Below are 12,343 nucleotides of genomic sequence, written 5' to 3'. Positions count from 1 at the left end.
ATATATATATATATATAGAGTTCCGCAGGCTGAGTTCAGAGTTTTAATCGAAGCGCATCAAAGATAGATTTCATTACCTAATGTAAACTCAGTCGGCCCCTTCTTGCACACCCTTTCACCACCCAAGCATTATATTAAATTTCATTTCGCCATTTTTATCAGATCGAATCACCGTTATTATTGGCAAGCTTCCAAGTCTCTCAACCACAGCGAATCGTCTTTTCACATGGAATAGGAAAGTCAGAAAACGAAAGGATACTTAAAAATTTTCCAATAATGCGAAAAATTTATAACCAGATAACCGATGTCATTTATACAATCATAGATTTCAAAGTTTCTCGTTGTACAATAAATTTGAAATATGCGCACCAGAATGTATATAAATTCATCAAACATAGAAACATAAGAAAACAAATGATGTACGTATTTACAAACGTCTGTATAGATACTTGTAAAGATATAATATACTTTCGAAATATTCCGTACAAATTAAAAAAAATAAAACTGCATGTTTACATTTCCTATTTCCTTTCGACTTCGACTACATGTGTCTTAAGTAGACAGAAACTAGAAAAGTGTGATGTTAAGAGGAAAAGTAAATTTTGCATTATAATGCGAACAGCAGAGAACAATTTCTTTTGCATCGATCTGTACGTGAGTTGCGGCATCAAGCATATACAAGAAAATGCACTCAGAAAGTAAGTGGTTGGAAAATCATTCGACATAAAGTTGATGTAAACCATTTAACGCTATAAATGTAAACATTTCCACGGTTGTCTTTCCCAAAATATAGCAAATATTCTCGCGAAATTACGGTAAACCTAATATATTTTATCATATATATATATATATATTGTGAACAAAAAATATTTGGATAAATTTTTCTAGTATTATTTTATGAATAACATAATCAGATTTGAATACCCAGAAAAGATGAAAAAAAAATATACATTAAAATATCAGTACTGTTTGTTACATAATTTTAAATCGATAAGCAAAACAAAAGTTAATTAATAAAATTTAACTTTTGCTCAATATATATGTCAATCTATTATACATATGATATAACAATCAATATTTTTTTTAAGTTTTTTCATTGACATTAATTTTTCTTCTTTGAAGTAAATATGATAAATGCACGTAAAGAGTTTTAAAAGCAAGCATTAGAGAAAATGGACATCTAAAAATGTAAGCCCGTTAGCTCGCAATATTACGAAAATTGCATCAAGAAGGAAAGTCTTTGTTCAAATGACAAATTGATGCGCGAATTTACTGAAGACTATTTCGCGTGCAACTTCTAAGAATCTAGGATTGCTGGTACTTCACTTATTTCATTTGCTCATAATACTTTAGTAAAGTAACCAATTAATTTGCGCTTTTAAATAGAAGAAAGTCAACAAATGCATCTAATTTTTACATAGATAAAAAATATTTCACGCATGTCACAATAAAACAGTAAGAATATTTTATATTCGTTGTACAAGAAACAAGCTAAGATGTTAAAATTTACTTCTGCACAATGTCGAGAGTGCATTTTGAAGTACTCGACGCTGAATCGCATTAATTCGCTTTTGCATTCGTGAGCTGTGCCGTCCTTGTTACAGAGATTCGTTTTCTTTATTTGCTGTTCAAAGGTCCAATCCGAGCAAAATGAGAAAACTTAATTGACAAATTACGAACTTCTGGCTGTTTCGGACGAGTAGCTCGCGGCGCATCGCCATCGTTAGCGAATCACAAAAAATTCATGCCATGGTATGCCTCAGTCTATCGTGAAATGAGCAAAATTTACGAAATAACCAAACAAATAAGGCAACATAAATCTGTTTTTTATTTACTTAAGAATATTGATATACTTAAAAATATTAATAAAAATTAATAATTATTTCTTCTTGTAAACTTGTGTGAGAAATAGTATCTGTCGATTTAATTAACTACAGTCAAAATAATTATTTGTAATAGTATAAACACAAAATAATTCTCTAAAATGCAAAATATAAACAAATTAAAATCGCACCTCATTTTCTTAATATATACATTAATATCGATAGAATATACTACTATTGCGCAAATAAAATTAGCTAGAGGGAAAACAACCACAATTTCTCATTATTCAATGCTACAGTACGCAACAAGCAAATTCTCTGCTCATCAGCATCAAAGCTGATTCCTGTCTACTACAATAATTTATTAAGCGATTAAATTGTACTATGTATTTATTCATCTTTATTATACCTATCATGCAACGTTCTAGAACGGAAATACTATCCTTATTAAGCCCTTTACACCTACACAAAATTTAATCAAAATTAATAGTTAATAAAGCAACGATATACACAAAAAATATGACACGGATTTTTGTCGATTAATAATAATTATATCGATAATAATTTAGGATAAAAAAATAATGAGATATGTCACAATGTGAATGGAAGAAATATGAACGGAATGTCGTTAAAAATAACTTATTATAATAATTTATTGTGTAATTTTTACTTGAAACTATATTATATTATATTTAGTGCCTATCAGCATACAAAATATTTTATGAGAATGTATTTTAAATAATTATATAGAAATATAATCTATATGAAATAAGCAGATTTTAGACAAAAATACGAGATGTGTGATTTTGAGTCTCAATCACATCGTCAAAAAATTGATTTCCATTCGTTGAAAAAAAAAAAACATACATGTAAAGATACGTAACATTGTTGTAAGTTAATAAATAATTGTCTGTAGTATATAAATCTTAAAAAAAAATATGCTATTCATAAAATAAACTTTTTATATCATATTAAAAAATTTTTTATTACTTCAATATTAATATATAATATTATATAAAAGAATGCGATGTTAATGGAAAAATAAATAATGAATTTTACGTAATTAGATAAACATTAATTATAAAGTTGTCTCTATATGTACAGCAATAATAATAAACTCAGTGTACCTTGATATATTATGCCCTGAAGTTTTTGTTACGTGCGCAAGGACGGCAAAAAGCGAACAGAAAAGTGACTTGGTACTGCAGCGCAGTCTCTTTTGATGTTCGGTATAAATGACTAGATATAGAATTCTCTTCTTATATTATATAGAATAATAAATAATATTAGAGACTATTAAAACCAAATGCAGAAACGATTTCCAATAAAGTCTTCCAAGTGTTTCGACATATAGAATTGCGCAAGCATATTCTCTTCGAGCACGATTATAAATATATCACACAGATTTTTTGCTAATAACAATTAACGAAGAAAATTGCTAAAATAAGAAAGGCAAGAGGATAAAAAAGATCATCGACGCGAATAAACTCGGTCGAATGCACAGGAACGAGAGGAGGATGGGGTCAGGAACGGACATAAAAATAACAATATATTAAAGAATTAAAGAATTCTTCATGCTTGAATTGAGTTTAACAAAATTCTCAAAAATAGAAATAACCCCGTTATTTGACAAAATATAACATACGCGCAAGAATTTTTCTTTAAGATGTAATGTTCGAATATACCATAGTGTTTAGTTAGTTAACAAAAGGCTTGTCGAGAACAACTTATAAAGAATTAAGAGATTAACTCTTTTCGATACAAATGCAATAAAAAAGATATTGATTCTATTAAATAAGTTTAAAGTTAAAATTGTTAAATAATGACTCTGTATAAAATATAAATATCATTCATTCTGCCAAATCTCGTCAGAAATTAAGACAATTACAAATACTAGAAACTAAAGTGAACAAAAAATGCAGAACATTTCAATATAAATATATTCATAATGCTATAGTTATTTAATATTAAAAAATACTCTCTAAATCTGAATTAGTGGATAGTCACTAATTACTCAGTGGCGTACTTGGCACTGATAATCAGTGAAATTCAATTAAAAAAGGAAGAATGTATGAGCATTATATAACTAAAATACTGATATTTGCATGTTAATTTCAATTTTCCAATATTCATTGAGTTTATGCAATTTAAAACAAAATCAGTTAGATCACATAATAAAAATCAGCTAAGTTAGAGAGCTCACATTTCATTCACTGATTACCAGTGGCATACTTGACATTGATATCAGTGATTATCTACTGATTCAGATTTAGAGAGTAAGATACATTAGAATCATTTACCTGTCATACAATCAACGTCTACACAGTCGACAAGATCTTTTTATGTATGTATCCGTTACATTTGGATTCATCATCATATGTTATATGTAATGTTATATGTATGTATACGCTGCAGAGAGAGAGAGAGAGAGAGAGAGAGAGAGAGAGAGAGAGACAAGAAGAAAAAAGAATAGTTCAAACGTGAGCATCATGTACGTACACAGCATGTCGTAATGTGAGTTTAAATTTCGATAGAACAGCATCCCATGATGGGATTACAATTTTAGCGCAGCAAACGTACATGAATTATCAATGTCGCTGACAAAGGCATCGAGCCGAGTGTAACGATAATATGGTTAAAGATCGAGAGTAAAGATGTGCAGCCAATTTGGGATGGCCGCGAATACGATCAAGTATGCCGTTTAGCCGGCATTCAACTCTCGGCGACGAATTAACTTAACCGCTGTAGATCGCGGCTGGAAATGTTTCGTGGTGTGGTATTCCGGAAAAATACCGACGACGATACGGTTATGCAATTTTCCGATGCATCGCCATGGACGCGGGGCGCCGTCTGGACGCCCATAATCACCTCACCTCACCTCGTATCTATGCTTTTTCGCGACGAGTTTTACACATGGATGCGCGGGAATGTACAACGTGCAGTTCAGTCGCAAATTTATAAATCGCGATATGTGAGTTTTACCGCGAAATTATACACAAATTTTTCTAGAAATCGTGTACAATGATGCGAGATTTTTAATACGTTTCTGCGCGCTTGGTGTCTCGTTGAAATTTGATTTCAAGGATTCAAGAATCATGGAATTGGGATCCTTGAAGCAAGATAAAATCGAGCTTCAACGCAAGCTAACGAAATAGACGTGCGCTATACATAAATGTACGTGCGCTGAATTTCTATTATTAATGCCAGGTTAATTCGGGATCAATTCGAGCAGGTAACGTTGAAAATCAGACGTATCTATTATGACAAGTGAAAATCTGAGTTTCAATTTCAGAGAAATTTAATTTACGCTGATATCTCAATAAACGCAATTTACTTTCGATTAGCTTTCGTAGTGGAATAACGCGGATTAAAATCAGCCAATCTGAGAGCGACGAGGAATATCATAAAATTTGAACAAAATTATGAAACTGGTTAAAATTATGTTCGTTTTACTGCACAATTTACAGCAGCACAAATCTCGGTCTTTTTATTCAATGTTGCACAACGATAAAAGAATTCTAAAGAAGCATTTACGAGCATCGTGCGTGCTATAGAAATAATAATAACCTATAACCACATGGAATTTAATATAAAAAGCAAAAATTGAAATGTAATTCCCATCTATTGCGGAATCTCTATCATGCTTCAATATCTTTTAAAGCACTTATCTAAATCGCCATTAATAAACAATAGCGATAACGCTAATAAATTAAAAATATCAGGCAAAATTTTGCTTCAAACAAATAAAAATTGTTGAGCCATTAAAATCTATTATATACGTTAATCTAACAATCCGTATAAGATTATTAAATACAATTTTATTAAATTTTGTAATTAATGTCAAATTAATAAAATTCGTAAAGTATAAAATTATTTCAAATCAAAATTAAGTTCGTCCTTTCTTTTCATGCTATTATTTCAGAAATCTATATCTAAAATTAAACGAAAAAAAACTTAATATTACATAACTTCGAGAACTACATATTCAACAGCTGTTCCAAAACCACTTGATATACAGATTTCACAATAAGGTCATTCTTCCTAATAACTCTAATTTAATGAAACTACAAGTAAAATCTAATTTGTTTAATAATTTGTTAATCAAACACAATACCATTCTGTCTAAATAACGCATAAGCACAAATCTAAATAGAGATATCACAATAAGCTTAACACAAAATTGATTTGCGTCAGATCGTATTAAGTATAATGTATAAAGAGAATATCAATCATTCTGTATATGTATAAAGAAAATATTTATATTATATAATGAAAATTACTACGCTTGTTATTAATAAATCTGGTGCAAAGAAATACAAAATTCTGAATTTATGTCTATTTCTTAAATACCTACAATATGTAAATATTCTATCAGTGTTTGACACTTATTTGATTGATAATTTACATAAATTTTTATATTTATAAAAAATATGCTTTTAAATATGGATCAAAAATAACAATAATTTCGTTAAATATATTACACACATTATAATATTGCAATAATTTATAAAATATATAATTTGATTGTTTTATATATATATATATCTTTTAAAGCTACAATCTTAATATCAAATATACAAAATTTAGAAAAGTAAAAAGTTTTATTTAAAAACCTTAAAATCTCCTCTTTGCAACGCTTCTTCCAATAAAATAGATACATATATTACGTGATATTTTCCTGGAAACCCTTCAAATTTACATATCATATTTACATGAATTGATTAAAATGAGAAACCCTGTATAATGAACCGAATATAAATAAAGAAATTTATTTCTGCAAAAATCAAGCCTGTAGTTGAGGCCTTCAATTTTCCAATATAGGACCGACAAATTGTCAGCTATGAAAAAATATACAAATGAATATTTCTGAGCTCAATTTTCTCCATGCCATCAGACATTGTGTTTATCACGTAAAAGAGACAAGAACGTCAGATTCGTAAAGGAGATTATACTCGAGAAGATATCGATCGGCGTCACGTATGATCTTCGCCTACATACTACGTTTACATCGAGATATTCTCGTTTATTGAGTCTCGGCCCTTTTCTCTGAGCCCTACCAACAACTCCCTCTCGTCAAGATAAATAAGTTCTTTCCTCATAAATAATACGGTAACGAAGCACTCTTTCTTTTTTTATCGTTGCTCTGCGCGGTAAAGGCCGACAGTAAAGGTGAAATTTGCTGACTATGCGGGTGGTAGTCGTAAATTTTATCCGCGAAATTAAGCATTTTTTTACATTGTGGGATGCAGAAAGATGTATAGGCGGGCATTTATATTTCGCAGAAATGCCCACATATTTCCTTTATTTTGATAATGAAATTTCAAAGGAAAAACAATAGTTTTTTACTGTCACATTTAGAAATCACAGGACGTAACATACATGATCTCTTATAAAGAAATAATAAAAAATATAAAAATTTTATCCTTTTTGCAATAGATATTGTGTATATACTCTATATTGTCGACAGAGTATATATACACACATTTTGTAATCTTACATTTTGCTCTAAGAAGAGCTAAAGAATATTTCATCATCACATAAATCATTTAAAATTTTATTAATTTATTAAAAAAAAAAATATCACATACGCACCATTTAATTCGGTACATTTCTTCAATAAAAATTAAACGTTCATTTTTCCAGCAGAAATGAATGCAAATAGTATATTAAAATCATATTGTTACTATAAAAAACAAAATTTATAGGAAATTGTCACAGCAATATGTCAACTCAGTTGTAACGATTCAGTTGTACAAAACTTTTCGTTTCACTACATTTTTCACATTAATCTTACAAAGTTTAAAAGTAAAGACGCCTATAAGAACCAGTGTACAAGTTATAGTCAAGTATACATACATTTTTTTTATTCAAAATGACAATAATAAACGTTTCAACCTTAGTTTAGAGTTCTCCTCGGTATACAAACTGCTAACAAATAAAACATTCGCAAATTTTTAATTACAAAAATAGATGTAATATAAAAATTAGTCATATAGGAATTTAAGAAATTATACTTAATCATTTATTGAAAGAAAATTAACATTTTTATTCAGTAATCACAATTGTAGTGAATATAACTATTTTGTTATATTCACTTATTAATATCTATGCGGTAATAATAACTAAAAAATATGTTTAAAAAACTAAAGTAATAGAATAATAATAGAATAGTATTAGAACAATATTGATTGTATATATTTGCATGGTTAAAAACAACTATATATTACTATAAATAGTAATATATAATTATCCTCAAAATGACTATAAATTATGGTTAAATTATAATAATTCTAATCATATTTTCTCTCGTGTTGGTTCACATAAATAGATCTCATATCAATTTTGTCGTACGCCAAATAAGCCAGTCAAGAAGGAGTATTTCGATTGGATGAACTATTCCTTCTTGATCAGCTTATCCATGTGGCATATGAGAAAATTGAGATATGAGATCATTTATCCACGCAAATCAGCACTGAGAAAAAATAATTAGAATTAGCATAATTTAACTATTATATTTATATTTCTGTATGACTAGTTTTTATATTATTTTATATTATCGTTACTTTGTGATAATAAATTTGCGAACATTTTTATCTATAAGATAAAAACGATTTGTACAATATATTGAGGAGGATTCTAAAAGATCGAAACGTTTATCATTGTCATTTTGAATAAAAGAAATTTAATACTTGCAGCTTATATTAGCTCTATCAGGCACGTCACATTCTTTGATTAATTTTCATTAGGGCTTGAATTCTATTAATTGTTTAAAAATAAAGATTTCAAATAATAATAAAAAGTTTGACAATATAATTTCTTCACATCGCAGTACATTACGAAATACACGAATCTTTGAAGAATTAAATCCGATAGATCGCGTGAACGCTAAGCAGTTTGTTAACACAGCGAATGCTTATTAGAGCCAGAGTTTACAGCCATCAGTGATAACAGCACGCGTCGCGTCAGACGCGCACGCGACAGGACGCACCGTGCGGTACGGCGTCGCGACGCGTCGCGACGCTATGTATCATCGCGCCGGTCGAGCCGATGGACAATCGTCGCAAATCGGAGCCGATTTAGAATGTGAATTAGATTTCGAGTTGTCGGACGACACGATCGGACGAATCTCCGTTTCGGAGCGACGCGGCGCGTGACGAAAGGAGATGGGAAACAAAATAGGAAGAAGAGAAGAAAGAAAAGGAGAAATGCGTAAGGCAGCGCTCTCTTACCTTCCCACGTCACGGCGAGATACACGCGAAATCCGTCCACGCCATTCTCTCTCTCGAGCACAGCACCGCACTGCACCATACACAGAGCACTACTTGAGCAACACCTCCTCCACTGATCGGTCGGTCTCTATCTTGAACTATATCCCTCGTTCCTTCCCCGTCTACCTTTCTGCCCTTTCTATCTTGGTCCACCTGTCCGTTTGTCCTCTCCCTCTTTCTATCTCGATCTCTCTCTATCTCTGTCTGCCTGTCTCTCTCTCTCCCTCTCTTCCCCTCTCTCTCTCTCTCTCTCTCTCTCTCTCTCTCTCTCTCTCTCTCTCTCTTTCTTTCTCTCTCCTCCTCTTCTCCTCGGTCACGCCGGCAGGAGAAATCCTTCGTCGTCGGTCTTTTCTACAGCACCTTCTCCTTGCTCTCGGGGGCGACGATCGGGCTGTGTCAATGAGCGCGACGTCGCGATCGGAGTCGACGACGGTGACGATGACGACGGCAACGCGACGTCGCTGATGGCGAGGGCGACGCGAGACGTGATTAGGAGGAAGAGGAAGAAGAAAAGGAAGCGCCTCCCTGCGGCACGCGCGCGCGCGAGAGAGAGAGACGATCCAGCATCCAGCTACGCCCGTGACAGCGTCTGGGCAACTACTGAGGAGAGGATCTGCGCGGTTCCGGCGCAAGCTTTCGTTCCCGTTTTGACCAGACACGGCGCCACCGTGGACCACCCTTTTCGACGAGGGAAAAAGCGAGGATCCGGGGTGAGAAGAGACACTCGGACCATGAGGATGAAGACACACGCGTGCGTCTACTCTATGCGTCGTACAGCACGACTTCGATACGAGAGATAAAGGTGATCCCAATGATATTATGATATATTAGAAAATATATCTCTTTTTTTTCTTCTCTCTTTCATCTACATCATCGATGTTTATTTGCTGATACTACAGGTAGTATTGATATTTTATGAGAATATTACCATCAATATCCTGCGCCAAGACTATCATCTTTTATTATTGTTTCTAAGCCTTTTCAGAATGACGAGCTATCACCCATAAGTTGTTTATTGCAATTTGTAACATGACTTCCTCACTTTATAATTACAAATTACACGTTTAAAGGTAAAAAATAGTTTAACAACTTTATTTCTCTTTTTAGCGTAGAAAACTCTTTCATCGTTTTTAATGCTTATGTGAATAAGAATTGATACATTTCTTTTATTTCTAAAAAATTTTCCTTTATTTTTATGTAAATAATATAAAATCTCTAAATTATTGTATTATTATCTAATTATACATAGATATATTAATTGTTATGTTATAGGGAAAAAAATAATTTATCAATTTCTACAAAAATAACTTCTTCATTTATATTAGTTTCTAAGCTATCTCGAATGGAATCCGAAAATTTAACTTTTGCGTTCCCGTTTCTCTTTCCAAAGAAATGACACAGATATCGTAAATATATCTTTCCGAAATACTTCAATACATCATAATATTGTTACAGTCTAAATTGGAGCTGTTGAGGACGAAAGTAGACAATTAGGTTCCACTGCACTAAAATTCAAATTTATCGTGATCATATAAACTGTACTAGCAAGGATATACAAAATGTATTAACACTCATCTTAAAATTGCATTTAATTAAAGTTTGTCGACTTCATCACGCTGCTAGATACAATGCCGATCGGGGTCGCGAAGATTATACCGCTGAGATAACACGGCATCTTGGCAAGATGAGTTTCGCACGGTCGATATTGCGTTACAATATCGGAGGCGACATACTAACGGGCCACCGTACTGATATCATACGTCGTTAAAAAGGCAAGGCCGCCTTTTACCCGTCGCGGCACGATCATCAATAAATTCGACAAGCTACATGTTGGGGCTTCGTCACAATTTACGGCTGAAAACCGATGTGTAAATAGCGATGAATAGATGATATGTTCATATAGAACGATGTTGTGATCGGAATCAGGCAATCTCTTTCTGCCTTTCTATATAACGACGATAATTTTCATCAGACGCAATTAATTGTTTAAAGAATGAAAGATGCAACCGCAGATTGTAGATTGCAGATTATTTTATTGCTTGATAAAAGGAACAACATACGTAATGCATAGACGTATACATATTTCAGTTTTTAAATATACATATTAAAATTTTTATGTCAAATCTTACTATATAAAAATTATCAGTTTAAAAAAACATAAAATGTTTTCAATATAAAATGTGATTATTATGAATACTGCAAGTACTACGCATGCAGTATAATCTGTTTTTTTTTTTAATTATTTATAATATTTGAAAAATCCTGAAGTTTGTTTAATGTATCTATATATGTATTGTATATTATATTAAATATATGTATATATAATTTCTTTACACACATAAATCAATTTCGTGTATATAATTTTATATTTTCACATCATTACGAGAAAAAAATCATAAAATTATATTATTCCAAATTAATATCAATTTTTTATTAATATTTGAATTTAAAAAATAAAAAAAAGTGATACACTACAATAAAATGCAAGAAAATGTAACTAAAAAAGAATAGATTAATTGTAAAATTAATTGACGCAACATTTGCGTATATCAATGTTTGAACGTATTCACCGACATATCTTCCGCTGCAATTGCATCTGCAAGTACATCCGGAAATGGTGTAATAGTAATAGACTCTTAATCTACGTTGATTGCAATTCATTTCACTTTACGCAATATGCGATAAAAATAGAGTTGCAATTTTATTTAATTTAATAGTTAATTAAATAAACAAATATTTATATATAACAAAGTTAATAAATTGATTAAAGAGTTTTATGTCTACCGTACTTCACTTTATGTATATCACTTCATGTACAATGGATGCGCGATATGAAATCCACAATTTAACATGGAAAATCTTTTGTATTTATAATATATAAAAATGTTAAAATTTTTTAAATAATAATGTATAGCAAAATATTCATAATTAAATTTAAAATACACATTTATGTATCGTAAAATAAAAATCTTATGAATTCTTGTAACGTAATATGATATAAATTTAATCTTGCTTCGCAAAAGCGTTTTTCTGATTTTGACGAAGATTGCCTCAGCTATCCCTTCGAATTACATAATTCCTCTTTGAGAATATTATTCTACAAAGATCGCAACATTAAAATACATAAAACATTCGTAATTATATCTAGAAAAATAATTTTCAAATAAAATATACAAATAAATTATCAAATGAAATATCACAAAATTTCTGACATTATCACGAAATTTATATAGCAAACTAATTCAATAAAAT

Source organism: Atta colombica, unplaced genomic scaffold (genome assembly GCF_001594045.1).
Source record: "Atta colombica isolate Treedump-2 unplaced genomic scaffold, Acol1.0 scaffold207, whole genome shotgun sequence".
In the NCBI taxonomy this organism is placed as follows: domain Eukaryota; kingdom Metazoa; phylum Arthropoda; class Insecta; order Hymenoptera; family Formicidae; genus Atta; species Atta colombica.
The sequence above is the reverse complement of the archived record's forward strand: the minus strand, read 5'-3'. Positions refer to the sequence as shown.